General features: G+C 43.8%; 1 pseudogene; it reads left to right on the top strand.

Moving 5' to 3' along the window:
• Positions 1–13,629: 13,629 nt before the first annotated feature.
• LOC130017237 (nucleosome assembly protein 1-like 4) lies at positions 13,630–14,839 on the top strand (annotated as a pseudogene).
• The last annotated feature ends 1,193 nt before the right edge of the window (positions 14,840–16,032 follow it).

The raw sequence follows: 16,032 nt of genomic DNA, 5'->3' as shown, positions 1-16,032 counted from the left end.
CAGACAAAGCTAACAGCAGAACTGAAAGAAGGAAATGGTTTCTTGAAGAAATTAGGCAAATGTTGAGCTAAGAGTGAAATAATGAGTGTTTAAGTATGAGTAAGGGAGATACTGAGGTAGAGAAAAGAAAGGGTAGAATCAGGTTGCAGGGGAGGAGGGGCGTTATAAGGGAAAGAGACAGGGGTGATGCCACAGCCAGGTACACATGAGAACGACAAATCTCACAAAGATTTCCCCCAAACTACTCTCCAGCCCCAAGGCAGTACTTCCCAACCACACCCAGCTCTGATGATGTGTGATAAATGAAACCTGAGCATTTCCAAGGTCTCCATGGTGATGAAAGTGCGAATTTCCATGGTGATAGTTTCTGGCATTTCACCTTTCTTTCAAAGGTAGAATAAGGACTATTAGATAATTCCCTCTAGTTCCCAAGTTTCTGGGAAATCAAAGTTGTCTTAAGTTTGGCTCAATTCTACCAATGTACTGCAGGTCACCCAAGAGCATCTTTCCTGGAGAACCTGACCTACCCAGGTCGCTGTGGGCCCCCAAAAGGACTGTACAAGATGCCGGAAGCTGCAGTCTCCTCACCTGACCCCTCAGGGAAAGCTCATTCCTTAGGCTGAGTGCAGTGCACAGGGTGTGCGGGCTTTCTTCTCCAAGTCTGCAGCCAGGCTCTGGCTCATCCTTTGCAAGGTGTGTCCCTTGCCAGGAAAGAGGGGGAAGGGTGGGGGGGAGAGTGAGAGTGTGTGTGTGTGTGTGTGTGTGTGTGTGTGTGTGTGTGTGTGTGTGTATGTGTGTGTGTGTGTGTGAGAGAGAGAGAGAGAGAGAGAGAAGTAAGGAATCATCATTAATCACAAATTCTCAGAAATTCTCAGATTCGTTTATTTCTTTGATAGTTCATTTAAATGTTTCATACCTGATGCTCAGAATTCTAAAACAGGATCATCTATCTCCTCTCTTTTATTCTGCAATAGAAAGAGAAGAGGGGAAAAACAATTCCAAGCCCCAAATCTATCAGCACTTAGAAAAATTACACGTTAAAGTAGCATCTTTGCACCAGATTTTCTTTCCTCCTCTGCGGTGCTGTCCTCACTTCCCCAGAACATTACCCAATTACCATCTTCTCTCAGTGAATTCCAGAACAAACATGCCCTGCTTTGGAAAAGTACAAAAGGACTAAGCTCCATGGTCACTAACATTTGTTAAGATATTCATGGTATCATTCTGGGTTTCTGCTTTTAAAACAAAAAGATGAAAATCAAACTTAGATGTAGTCATTGTCTTCAAGAAATGCAGACATTCTCAGGCCTGGCAAGACAGAACAGTGGGGAGGGTGCTTGTCTTACACTCTGCTGACCAGGTTCAATCCCAGAACCATAAATGGTCCCCAGCGCCCCTCCAGGAGTGATACCTGAGCTAGGAGTTAAGTCCTGAGCACTATTGGGTATGGTCCCCCCAAACAAATGAGATAAATATATACATTACGTCTCTTGTCTCTGCCCTCAGTAGTGAGGAAATGGCCTCTGTGGCATTGCCTTGAATTCCCACAGACTGTCTGAGCTCAGGAAACTCTTCCACTTTATCCTGTATTAGCTTCTTCTTTATCCACCTACGTAAAAGGCATAGCCTAGTGCAGGAGCGAACTTCCTGAAAACAAGAACACTCAATATTTGAAAGCAGGACTGGAATCATTTTCACAGATTCCTATATTTTAATAAGAAAAAAGAGGCTAATGCAACGTTTATATGGCTACCAGTATTATCAATACTGTTATATTGATAATAGGTAAGGTAAGGTAAAGGCCCTCCGGTTGATCGTCGATTTGCTCGAGCGGGCCCAGTAACGTCTCCATTGGAGACTTTGTTGTTACTGTGTCTGGCATATCGAATACTCTCGGTAGCTTGCCGGGCTCTCCGAGAGGGGCGGAGGAATCGAACTCGGGTCGGCCATGTTGGCTGCGTGCAAGGCAAACGCCCTTGTAGGACAATCTTCTAGAAGATTAAGAACAAGCTTCTAGACGGAGCCAGAGTGAAAGTACAGTAGTAGGGCTCTTGCCTTGCACATGGCCGACCTGGGTTCAATCCTAGCATTCCTTAAGATTCCCTGGAATACCAGGGGCAGGCATTACTAAGTGCAGAGTTAGGAGTAGCCCCCAAGCATTGCTGGGTGTGGCCCCAGAACAACAATAGCAACAACAAAAACCTCCTGGATTAGGGGCCCGAGAGATAGTGCAGCTGGTAGGGTGCCAATCCTGCCTCAATCCCCAGCACCTCCGTCTCCCAAACTGCACCAAGAGTGATGATCCCCGAGTGGAGAAACAGAAGTAAACCCAGAGCATGATAGGTGTGGCCCCCCCTTAAAAAAAAAAAAAGAAAGAAAGAAAAAAAAGATGCTGGATTAAAAAAAATTATACCAACAGGAAGCAGTATAAGTTTTTTCCTTAGCTACTATAACTGCTTATATGGTATGTGTAAGTGGAAACTAGAAAAGGAAATTTTAATCGTTTAATCATTTTGAGGCAGAGAACTATAGAAAAAACAAACTTGAATGAGATGGATGAATGCATTCTTAAAAACTATACAGTCTTAAATAAGAACTTGTGCAATAAACAAGAACATTTCATTTTATTTTGATGTTCACTTAAATTTAGGAAAAGATCTTGGATTAACAACTAGAAAGTATAAGATCTGCAACCAGTTAAGGAGTTATTAACTTTACATAAGATTGGTAAAATATATAAAAAAAAATTCTGTCTCTATTCAGGTATCGGAAAAGGAGATGTCTGTTGCCTAAACCCACTGATAATCTGATGTATTCTGGTTACATCACTTCAGGACGAGGTGAGAAAACAAAGAGGCAAGGGACAAGGAAGATAAAAACACATAAACAGAAACGTCCCTTAGAGATTTGGATATGGCCCCAGTGCCATATGTTAATTCAATAAAAAAAAAAACAGCTTGAGTAAGTAAAATCATTTAGATATATACTCAGTTTGGGGTATTATTAAAGAATTTATGAAAATATCCTGGAATCACTTTCAGTCATCAGATCTCCACATCACTCCTGTTTTAGAATGCTCATTTTAATGGAATATTATTTTAAGATTTTTTCTCTAATTGCGAATCAACCTGAATATCCACGTATTGGAGATTCTGAATTTTGTAAGCAAAGCCATCACTTATGGTACCTGCTGAGTGGCGTTAGAAGGTCGAGGTAAACCATTTCCATTTCCCAGCTCTCGAAGTGCCAGGCAACTGGCATTCAGACAATAACGGAGGAAAAACAAAAACAGCCATAGCACGTTTAACAACATCCAAGGATCAGATGCACAGGACAGCCCTCATCCTCCCCCCAATAAAGAATCAGACAATCCAGTGAAGGGTACCAAAGTTGAAAAACACTGCTTTATATGAACTGAGATAAAGCTGACATTGGAATAATATAAATATCAATGCCAAAGAAGTTATCATTTCCAGGTTAAGAGCAAAAATGACCATAATTTGGAAGGGTTTGCACTATTTCCTTAACATTTCTGAAACATTTTCATTCTGGCTCTAAATTAAATCACTTCTTGAAAACAGTCAATTGAATAAAATGAAGAGGCTTTATATAGTTCGTCTAAGTTTTTCTATTTTGGAAATGAGAATTTTGATTAAAATTGGCATTCCTGAAACTCTAATTGCTAGTTATTGCTGAGGAAAAAAAAGAAAAAAAATATTTCCAAGACCAGCCAGATGGGACATCTCAAGATAAGAAATAGTCAGTGTTCATATTCCAATCAGGGGGAAATTTTGGTTTTTACATTTTCAATTTGGCTTAAATAGTAAGCAATACATTATTCAATTAATTCCTAAGCTACTATTAATTGGCTGATTTCCAATCATTGAATTTAACCACCAATAGTTTTGTCATTAAAACATTTTGAAGACATTCTGTATACTAGAGGACTATAATTCTACTAGAATCAATCTGGTTTCTAATATTAAAAATGATGTCTTTGTAGATTTATAATCTTCCCATAGGAACTTAGGAACTTAAAAATTCCCATTTCTCAACACCTACTTTAATTGTTTAGAGCACTTAAAACGTTTAGCCTTTTATTTTACCTTCCCTGAATATGAGCAACATGAATGTCATCTTGAGAGTACACCGAGTCCCACTGTGTTATGAAATGACCTCTGCACTTCCATGTCTTAAAGCTCTCTCTTATCATTCTCCTTCTTTTGTTTAGCATCTTCCTTCTCTCTCTCCCATTTCCACCCCTCCACTCCCCACTCCAAGACAAATGGATGGGAAAGCCTTGTACAGGAAGGATGTGAGGAGAAATTATAATGGTTCCTTCCATCATCATAAGACTGAAACGTGTCCCCAAATAAGAGAAAAATGGCCTAAGAACATTCACTTCTTGAAATTTATCTCAAGTCCTTCCAAACATAAAAATCTTTAATACACACATGCACACACACACACACACACACACACACACACACACACTTTACTGAAGGTCTTGCATGCATCGATTAGATGTGTGGAATTTTATAAAGTCTGCTGAAAGCCAGTAAGAGCTAACATCAGGGGACATCTCTTGCTAGTTCCTTAGGTTTGACAAATACAACAATCATCAAAATCAAAGAGTGTGTACTGCTTTTTAAAAGCCCTATTTGTTTGACATAATATAGCAGCAGGATAGGAGGCAAATAAATGGCATTACTTAACATAATCACTTAATGTTGTGCAACCAATGTCAGGTCTCATTGCTTTATCGCTTGCAAAGAATTTGATGATAATAGAGTTGATTGTTAGTATGAAGATATAAATTGTTCAGTAGTTAGAGTTGTTAATGAAGGCAAAGGAACACAAAAGAAGAAAAATAGGTTTTAGCAGCCCAAATTCATTGCTAATTGCTTGTGCACTCATTATAAGCTGACCAGGGCTAATTATCTAATTAAACTAAAGCTCTGCCGACTTACAGGAATTTCTTCACGCTGGGATGTTGGTTGTCAATTACCTCAGCGGGTCCTTGTGAAATATGTAGTTAACTCAAGGCATGTTTTGCTTTTCCCAATAGTAATACATGGTACTTTCGTGGCATATTTTATAATGCTTATGTTGAAAGTCTTTCCTTCAAAAAATACTATGGAAGCTTCCGAATAATGGCAAACATCAATTTAAACAAGAGCTTTTGCTCATTTTATCCTATGATTTACATTCAGGAAATGTCAACATAATCTGCTTTAAGTAAAGACAACACAAAAAAGAGAAATCAAATATTGTACACATATAATGGAGAGTTCTCTTCGTCTTTTTAAAAATGCATTTGAAAGTGCCTTTTGTAATGCTCTGCAGTATTTCACAGTATGAAATTCTATTACTTAATTTCATTTAATTACTTTTTTTTAATTCAAGATGTTTTTAAGCTGGGAGGAAGGTGGTAAGTCATCTAGACTAAACTCTTCACTTTATAAATAAGGAAACTGTGGTTCCAAGAAAGAAGACAACCTGTCCACTCAATTACCAGGTTGCCAGTATTAGGAGTCAGGGAACTGGCATCCTCCATCATTCATTTTTTTCTCTATGATTCTACTGTTTCACTTTCAAACTATTTTTGCTGTTTCTCACACTTCCTTTAAAATGCTATGGGGGTAGGGGGAGGGAGGCCAGGCAGGGGGGTGTGGAGATCTGTTTTTATCACAAGACATTGATAAGCATCATTTTACCCCTTTGCCAAACAAGTGTAGTACAGCCCTATTTCTTTGCAAGTCACTCAAATGCCCCAAAGATGTACTCTCAGGTGAAAGTCAAGAGGTATTTCAGCAAAGCAAATGGTTTGCCATATTCAACTAAAGGTGAAAAGAAAATACATTTTGGGTGGATTTTAATTAGTACCCAAGTAATTATGTACCCTGATGTTCTGTTCCTAGGGAATGTGATCCTAAATTAATGAACTGCAGATTATCAGAGTGTTTACTAAGCATCCCTTAAGAACGCCATTTCCCAAAGAGTATAAGTGCATTCTGAAGTTTTCCTGTATCACATCCTATCGTCCTGGTATCTGCTCCTGTAAGAGCACAGAACTTTATAACTTTCCCCTGCCACTTTTGCAGTCATTTTTCAGGCAGACACCAGCAACGAACATACAGTTCTTTTCTGCCAAGTTAAAGAAGATGATTTTCCCTTTCACTGCCTCTTGAAGATGAACATCAACTGTTTCACCACTTGTGATTTAAATCCATTAATTAAAATAAATATAAAGTAAAAAAATCTCTCTTTCAGCCAAGAGGAAAAGGACAGATGGGGAAGCGGAGGAGGTGAAAATAGCTGATGTCTTCTTAGAGGGGAAAAAAAGAAAGAAAAACAAGAAGCATGAAATTTTGGGGGAAAAAGTTAATTAAGAGAGTAAAGGGTGCTTGGATTTAATTTACAGTTCAGAACTATTTTGGGTCTCATAATAATTGCACTACTTAAAGGAAAAGAGGAAAACCTCTCAAATATCACATTGGCTGTACGTGTGTATCTCTAGGGAGGAGTTGGGGGTAGGGCAATGTTATAGTCCTTCACCTCCTGCAAGGGTAATACTCGCCTTTGCAGACCTTTAAAAGGAACAAAAACTTCTCTCCATTATTGACTTGTGAGAGTCACGTGTCATGCCCCTACCCACCCCCACTTCAATCTCCCTCTCAGGGGCCTAATTTTTTTTTTTTTTTTTTTTTTTGCTTTTTGGGTCACACCCGGCGATGCACAGGAGTTACTCCTGGCTCTTTCACTCAGAAATTACTCCTGGCGGTGTTCAGGGGACCATATGGGATGCTGGGAATCAACCTGGGTTGGCTGCGTGCAAGGCAAACGCCCTACCCGCTGTGCTATTGCTCCAGCCCCGGGGGGCCTAATTTTTCATTTCTTTCTCCCTTGCCTGAATTAAAGACCCTGTCAAGGTACAGAAAAAAGAAATCAGTTAAAGTCCCCATCCCAATCCTACATGCACTGGTTTACAGAATCTTATAGTTAGAAAACTATGACTATATATAACACTTAATACAACCTTTGTAATTTACTGGAACAATGTGTACATCCAAAAATCTAACCTGAAGACTAAAATTTCCTGAGCCATCAGACTAAAGTCATTTGATTTTACATAATCATATAACAAACTGGACTAGAGCAGCTACTTTTAGGCAATCTTAGTGAAGATGGACAGAGCTAACAGGGTCATATTATTTCAGGCATAATAATTTCAGATATAAAAGATGAAAAAATACACACTTGGTTTTGACTGAATTATATTTGTCCATGTTGTTTCAATATTGCAGGCTGAGATTATATAGGAAGGAATCTTAGAAATCGTCTCCCAGAACTAAAGCAAGCAGGATTTGATGAAGGCATTGACTCAGAGCGAGTTAGAGGCAAACCCACATGCCTAGAGCAAGATCTTTGCACTGTGAAGTATTTTTACAATCTTACATGTATCACGAAAATAGATAATACGTACTAGTTCATTTTTAAACTGAAATGAAAGCCACAATATAAACTAAAAGTATTTCAAATACAACTAATATACATAAAAATAAAAGTAGGAAGTTACTAATATGAAAGTTCAATATAGAAGTAAGGTGTCAAGGAAAACTGGGAAAAGAAAATCTTCCTATACATGCTTAAAAAAATAAAACAACTACAGAATAAGAACCCTGGTTGAGAATTCCAGTGTGTCTGAACTCTTTTAGCTGGGCTCAGTGTGACAAAAATTACTGAAGCAAATGAGTTAGAAAAAGATGAAGAAAAATCAGAAAGAAGATAAAATGTTTTGTTTATTCAGAAAAATCCTGAGAAAAAGGAAGGATAGGCAAAGAAGGATGAAAAACAAAACATAAACCTAGTTCTAAAAAGTAAAGAGATCACAAAAATTAGCAGGTAGAGTTATATGTCTATGTATGTATATGGGCTAAAGGGCTTTTCCAGTTCTTCTTGGTTCCTGGTTAATTAAACAACTGTTTTTTGTTTTTTAAATCTCAGCTTTATTCATGCTTTTGGGTGCTTCCCTCATCCCTAAATTTAAATAGTCAGATGTGGGCTGGAGGTGAAATTTATACTTTAGTCTTACCTATCACCACATAGCTGTCAACGTGTGAAAAAGAAAATGTGAAGAGGATATACTTTAAGAAACAGACTGCTGAAGCAATAGCTCCTCGGCAAGCCCTCACAGCTCCCCAATTCCTAATTTTCTTCTAGATTACTGCCTCCAGTTGGTTTCTAAACTGTATGCTCTCCCCTCCATCAATCTCAGAAAAATGTATAAATAGCCCAAGTCATTCTCCTACCCAAAACCTCCAAAAGCTTCTTACAGCTTTTACAATAAAACCCAGCTATCTGTCAAGGTCCTCGGCTGTCTGTAACTCTCAAACCAAGCAGAGACCAATGTTACCTAACCAACTTCAACTCTCTCCAGGTCCTTTGAAGTCCACTAAGCACTCTCTCACAGGCCTTAATTCTTGTTCCCATTCGTACCAAGCTCCTTCCCACTTGATCACTGTTATGGTATCTGACGTTATATTTAAGAGCTTCGGGGTTATTTCCTGGTCTTGGAATGCTCTGAGCTCGGACTTTTTCTATGACTGTAGCACTGTAGCACTGTCCTCCCACTGTTCATCAATTTGCTCGAGCGGACACCAGAAATGTCTCCATTGTGAGGCTTGTTGTTACTGTTTTTGGCATATCTGGTACATCACGGGTAGCTTGCCAGGCTTTGCCATGAGGGCAGAATACTCTCCGTAGCTTGCCAAGCTCTCCGAGAGGGGTGGAGGAATCGAACCCGGGTCAGCCGCATGCAAGGCAAATGCCCTACCCGCTGTGCTATTGCTCCAGCCCTCAAATGTTATCTTCTTTTGGTCACCCTTAATGACGTATTTTCAAGAAATGTACAACATACATATAAATATCATAGTACCCCATTATTGTATGTCTTTATAACTTATCTGCCTGAAATTAGGGAGCTCATTTATTTGTACTACCTAACAATCTATTTCTCCCCAAATACATTCACATCTTTGCAGGAAAATTTTTTGGAAATATAGATCTTGCCTTTCTTGCTTCTTGGTCAGTTTCCTCAAACCCAGAACCAGGCCTGTATCCAGTGATATTATTATCCACTATAGATGGATGCCTTCGCTCTCAAATTTATCCCAGCATATATTTCTGCCTTATAGTTCTAGCACTTAGTATCACTTATCTTTTGTCTATTCATACTTATGAATGTCGTTTGGTCTTCATTTGGCTTACAGCAACACAGAGGTGAAAAGACTGAGGAGCATAAATACGAGTATTCATATTGAGACCCACTCATCCTCTCCTATTAATAGTGGAGCCCAATAAATACAACACTTCTCTTTTGCTATTCGAAACACTTTATTTGCTTTCTTTATTCTGTCGAATGCTTGTGTATATTCTGAAAAGCAATTTTTTTTTTGGGGGGGGAGTTGCTAATCATATTTACAATAGCATATTTAACTACTAAGTACTTACAGTAGGGCTGGAGAGATAGCACAGCAGGTAGGGCGTTTGCCTTGCACGCGGCCCACCCAGCTGACCCAGGTTCGACTCCTCCGCCCCTCTTGGAAAGTATCTCACATGCACGGCAAAGCCTGGCAAGCTACCCATGACATATTGGATACGTCAAACACAGTAACAAGAAGTCTCACATTGGAGATGTTACTGGGTCCACTCGAACAAATCGATGAACAACGGGAGGACAGTGCTACAGTGCTACTTACAATAAAGAACAAAGCACCTCACACGTTTGTTTTTTAATTCAAAAATTCTTTTGTCACAAAACAGTGACAAAAGGTAACAGATATCACTTGATCACTTGACTTCCCTTTAATCAGCGATTTGCTTGAGCGGGCGCCAGTAACGTCTCCATTTGTCCCTGTCACGTGCTAGGCGTCTGTTCGTTCTAGGAACACAAAGAGCCTCAAACCGATCATTCATGATCTTGATGAAGAAGCCTGACCATCTGGTAGGTGGGAGGCCACGTGGTCTTTTGACATCCCGTGGAATCCAGTCGGTAACGGCTCTAGTCCAGCGGTCGTCTCCAAATCTCATTACGTGTCCAGCCCATCGGATTTTTGATGCCTTGGCAAACAAGACAGTGTCCCTGATTCTTGATCGTCTACAGAGGTCAGAACTCCAGATTCTTTCTCTTATTTGAGTGAAGCGTGATACTCCAAGCATAGCTCTTTCAATTCCTCTTTGGGAGACCCGATAGCGTTCTCATCCTGTATGCGTAGGGCCCAGGTCTCTGAGGCGTATGTTAATGCAGTAAGAACAGTGGAATCAAAGAGATGTGTCCGGAGCCGGAGGTTCTTCGTCCTCTTAGCTATTTCTTCGACGCTCTTGAAGGTATTCCAAGCTGCTCTCTTCCTCCCATGTAACTCAGGTGCCAGGTCATTCATCACCTGGCACCTGAGCAGATATTTATTTATTTTTTACAAATTTTTGTTTTGTGTTTTGGGCCACACTCAAGCAGTTTCAGGGCTTACTCCTGGCTCAGCCTAAGAGATCATTCCTGGTGGGTTTGGAGGATCACATAGGGTACAGGGGATCAAATCTGGGTCAGTCACATGCAGGGTAAATGTTCCACCCACTGTATTATCACTCCTGGCCCAATATATGTTTACTTTAAGTACAACACTTCTTATGAACAGAAGTCCTTAAGATTGATTTCATCAATTAGTGCAATGTAAAAGCAGCAATCAAAAAGAATTGTGGATGGAAAGTCAGTCTGTGATCTGAAAAATTAACTCATGCCCCTCGGCCTTTCCTACAAACTTCAATGAGCAGGGATAGAAAGAGATTTCAGTAGTGAGGGAGAGGTATGCCCCTTGTATTCTCCGGGACCTGAGTTTGAACCCAGTACGGCATGTCCCCACTCAGCACAGCTGGGTGTAGCTCTGGAGTCCCATTCTTGCTGTAAGCACTGCTGTGGTTTCCCTAGGGGCCCCAGCATCACCAAGTCAGCAGCACTGCACTACCGGCCTGAACATCCTCCAACTGGTTGACTAACTGTTTCCATTTGTGTCCCCAGGACCCTCTGGACACTGCTTCAAAACTTCCAACTTGCAAAAAATATTTAATGTGCAAATTATTCAGCTAGAGCAAGCTGTCACATGATCTGAGAATCTTCCTTCTGAACCAGTAACATGATAAAGGCAGACTTCAGAAAGGTTCACCTTTTTGAACAGTGAATAGTAAAGACCAGAGAGACAGCAGTACATTTAACCAATAATCTTTTATTTTGACCTCAAAATTCATTCTCAAGAAGGTCAAATTCCATTTCAAAAACTCCTGAATATCACTTAAATGTCATATGTTTAAACCATCTTAAAACCATAGTTGTGGGGTCAGAGCCATAGTACAGAGAGTAAGGCTTTTGCCTTGCATGTGACCAACTTGGATTCAATCCCTGGCATCCCATACGGTTCTCCTGAGCACCTTCAGGAGTGATTCCTATGTGCAAAGCTGGGAGTAACCCCTTTGCATTGCCAGATGAAGCAAACAATCATTCCGTACTAGCAAGTAACTCGTAGATTCTAGATTCTATGGCACTGGAGTACTATACAATTCTGTAGATAAGATACAGTTAAATAAATGAGCGAGAAATTAGAGATTTTGAGATCAAAACCATCTGTATGTCACTAAAATCTGTTTTGTGACCTCTTTAGCTCCCAATAACTTCTAAACCTTAATAGAAGTAAAACCAATAAAGATCCAGATTTTACAAGATTTTTTTATAGACTTACAAACTTTCGTGATTATGTTTCAGTCATGCGGTGTTCGAGTACCCATCCCTCCACCAGTATCCATTCCCTACCACCAATGTTCTCAGTATCTCTCCCGCCACCCCCACCCTTTTCCCACCCCCTGCCTCTGTGGCAGGCACATCCCCTCTTACTCTCTCTCAGGTGTTATGGTTTGAATTCAGTACTACGCAGTCCTCATGTTTGGTTCATAGCCAACTTTCAGCATGCATCTCCCATTAAAAATCCAGATTTTAAAGAGAAATTCTTTTTTTTGTTGCGGTCATGACTGGGCTCAGAGGCTAAGCCTGGAGTGTTCAGAACTAAGCCGAGGGCCTCCCACACATAATACTTGCTACCACTTGAGTTACATCCCTGGCCTGAATTTTTCGCTAATTAAACTATTTCTCAGTTCAGAAAAAGATTGGGATCTTTTTACACAGTAAACTTTTACAACATATTTAAATGTCTAAACAATGGGAAGGCAACTTCTGAAAATGACTTCAGAGACTCTCCTATGGATTATGTGTGTATAGGCCTGTGACCAGAGAATGAACCCAGGGCTCCACATATGCAAAGCTAGTGCTTTATTTTTTTTGTAATTATTTTTATTTACAAAGAGCTGCTCATAGTAACTGATTACATTCAATATTTCAACACCAGTCCCTACACCATAACACCTTCCCACCGCCTTTATTTCATGTTTTCCCACCACCATCCAAACCTACCCCAAAGGTGGATGCTAAATAATACTGCTTGTTATGAATAACTGACTCAGTGCTCTTTTTATAAAACAATAAGAAATCACCAAATATTAAGACAACATTCACTATTTACAGCTGGGATAGTGTTTTTCAAACTTGGCTAATAAAAATCATTGGGGAGTATCTTAAAAATAAACGGTCCTCAATGATTATAAATAGCACCAGAGATGTCGTACAGGAAGTAACTTGCCTTGCTCCTGGCGGATATCTGGTGGTGCTCAGCACATCTCTCTGAACATCACCAGGAAACGATGCCAGGAGTAAACCCTGAGCACTGCTGGGCATGTCCTTCCACAAAATAAACTAAAAGGTGTAGGTTTCACGCCAGTTTTACTGAATCAGACTCTCTGGTGTGTGATCTCAAATTTATATAAAACTTTCCAGGGTTGTCTAATGAATAACTAGATTTCAGAAAGAACTATTACTCTGACCTTAACATTCTACAAATAAATAAACGGAGGACCTTAAAAAGGGGGTGGGGGGGCTTACCTAAAGGGATACAACTTGTAAGTAGCTCGGTAGGTTGGAAACACAATCTCCTGTCTCCCTAATGTAAGTAAAGTAAAGGCCCTCCCGTTGATCATGGATTTGCTCGAGCGGGCCCAGTAACGTCTCCATTGGAGACTTTGTTGTTACTGTGTCTGGCATATAGAATACTCTATAGGGCTGGAGCAATAGCACAGCAGGTAGGGCGTCTGCCTTGCACGCAGCCAACATGGCCGACCCGAGTTCGATTCCTCCGCCCCTCTCGGAGAGCCCGGCAAGCTACCGAGAGTATTCGATATGCTCCCTAATGTAATGCTTTAATAAATCAAAACTACTATTTTTGGCAAAGCTGTACTTTACTGCTGAGCCCTGTCCACTGGTTACTTACTATTCCCAAGTAACTTAATTCCCTGATGTGAAAAATGGGAATAAGAAAATGCCTTTTTCTTGAGAGGCTAGACGATAGTTGAATAATACTCACTAGCTAACGCACTTAATATGCCTGACTATACCAAATGCTCATTAGATAGGATACATAGCCCAATTAAAACAACAACAAAACAAACAAACAAAAAAGAGACAGGGGAGGCGGCAGGAGGGGTGAGGAGCGGACCCGGGGCTCCGAGCGGGAGCTAGAAACATTCAGATGGCAGATAACAGTTTTTCAGATGGTGCTCCTTCGGCTTCTGTGGAAGCTGCAAAAAATGCAAGTAATACAGAAAGGCTCACAGATCAGGTGATGCAGAACCCCCAGGTTGGCGGCGCTGCAGGAACGACTGGACACGGTCTCCCACATGTCTTCAAGCTACATTGAGACTTTACCTAAAGCAGTGAAAGGCAGAATTAATGCATTGAAACAACTTCAGGTCAAATGTGCTCGTATGGAAGCATACGAGTTCGACGAAGAAGTTCACGACTTGGAAAGCAAGTGCGCGGCTTTGTACCAGCCTCTCTTCGACTAGAGAAGGGAATTCATCCCTGGGGATGTGGAGCCCACGGACGCCGCGTCGGAGTGGCACAGGGAGAACGAAGAGGAGGACAAGCTGGCTGGAGATGTGAAAAACAAAGTCGTCACAGCGGAGAAGGAAGTGGCGAGGCAAGGAGCCCAAGCCCAGGGGCATCCCCGAGTTCTGGGTCACCAGCTTCAGACACGCGGACACGCTCGGGGAGTTGGTCCAGGAGTACGACGAGCCTATCCTGAAGCGCCTGCAGGACACCAAGGTCAAATTCCCTGACCCCGGGCATCCCATGGCTTTTGCACTGGAGTTCCACTTCGAACCCAACGACTACTTCGCCAACTCAGTCCCGACGAAGACGGACAAGAGGAAGTCGGAGCCGGGTAAGACTGTCCCCTGTTCCTTCGAAGGCCCCGGGGCAGTCAACTGTGACGGGTGCAGCATCGACCGGAAGAAGGGCACGAACGTCACCGTGAAGACCATCAAGAAGCAGCAGAAGCACAAGGGCCGGGGCACCGTCCGCACCATCCCCAAACCGTTGCCCAGCGACTCCTCCTTCGACTTCTCCAGCTGGCTCAAAGCCTCTGGGGCCGGAGAGTCACTGCACGAAGACTCGGAGTTGGCGCTGGCCTGGACTTTGAGAGCGGCCACTGCTTCCGCGAGCCGACCGTGCCCGCGCCGTGCTCCTCTTCGCGGGGAGGCCATCGAGGACGATGACAACTTCGAAGAAGGCGAGGAAGGAGAAGCGGAGGCACTGGAGGGTGATGCGGAGGGAGGAGAGGAGGAGCACGCGGCGGTGAGCCCCAAGAGGGAGCCCAGCCAGCCCTCGGGGTGCAAGCGGCAGTGAGCCGCGCTGGGGGCGAGCCCCGCTGTCAAGTGCATGGCTTTCCTCTCGCCTTCCCTTGCTCTCTCTCGGTTATTTTGGTGACCTGGACAGAGACGTGCAGCTCGGCGGACCCCAGCCCCTGCCCTGGGGCCCGTAGACCGTGTGGGAGTAGCCACAGGCCTCACGGCCGACCAGCCAGTGGACTCCACGGGGAGGCGCCCAGCCTCGCGCGGGTCTCCCGGCCCTGTCCCGGAGCCAGGCCCCTCGTACTATTTATCGCTTTCCGCTTGTGCGGGCTCAGGCCGCCCCGGGCTGGTCTGGCCGGGACTGGGGCGGCGTGGCCAGCGGGTCTGCGCGCGTCCCGGCGGGGCGAGGCGGCCCCGTTTGTAATAGACCGTGTTTCCATTTGGACAGGAGAGTTCGAGTATTCGAGAGAGAAAAAAGACAGGGGAGCGCGCATTTCCCTTCCTCAAGGAGGATTCACAGAACCAGTCCCGGGTGAAAAAGAAGCCGCTTTCGCTTTTAAGTGCCGGACTCAGGGCAGGATGAAGGTCAAGAACTCGCCCAGTTCCCCGCAGACCCAGGCTCTCCCGGGATGTCTCGGAGTTACGCAGCGCACCGATTTGGGGGGAGGATCAGGAATCTGGCGTCTCGACAGCAAGCCCGACTAGGGGATCTGTCGCCACAGCCACGGGGCGAGACCCAACCTCGCCCCGAGCCACGACGCCCCACAAGGAAGCGCGCGGCGTGGCCAGCTCCCGCTACGACAGCGGCGGGAGCCGAGCACGGTCGCGGGAGTGCTCGGGGCGCTGCACGCAGCAGCGCGGAAGGCCACAAGCGCGTCTCTTGGTTCCCGCGCCCGGGCGGCCGCGGGCAGTCCAACTCAATCCAGCCGCGCCAGAGCTGAGGGCAGCGCGGGGCGACCTTGAACCCAGAAGCGGACGCGCACGGCGCCCGGAGGTCAAGGCGCCGCGGGCCCGGCCGCCCCCCGCCCCCGCCCTTCGCGGGCCGAGGCCGGAAGCGCGGGCCGGGCCTGCCGGGAGTCCTAGTGAAGGACGCCGCCCCCTGCGTCCGGCGTCGACCCCCTGCCCGCTCCCCGGGAGAAGCGGGCGCCCCGGTCCCCAGCGGAGGCCCGCGCGCGACCGGCGCGCTCGACTCCGCCCCTGCCCCGGCGGACCCGCGCCCCGGCGCGCCGGACGCCGCGGGCCGGACTA

The sequence above is a fragment of the Sorex fumeus genome, unplaced genomic scaffold (assembly GCF_029834395.1).
Source record: "Sorex fumeus unplaced genomic scaffold, SorFum_2.1 ptg000183l, whole genome shotgun sequence".
Classification (NCBI taxonomy): Eukaryota; Metazoa; Chordata; class Mammalia; order Eulipotyphla; family Soricidae; genus Sorex; species Sorex fumeus.
Note: the sequence above shows the minus strand (reverse complement) of the source record. Positions and strands in the feature narration are given on the sequence as shown.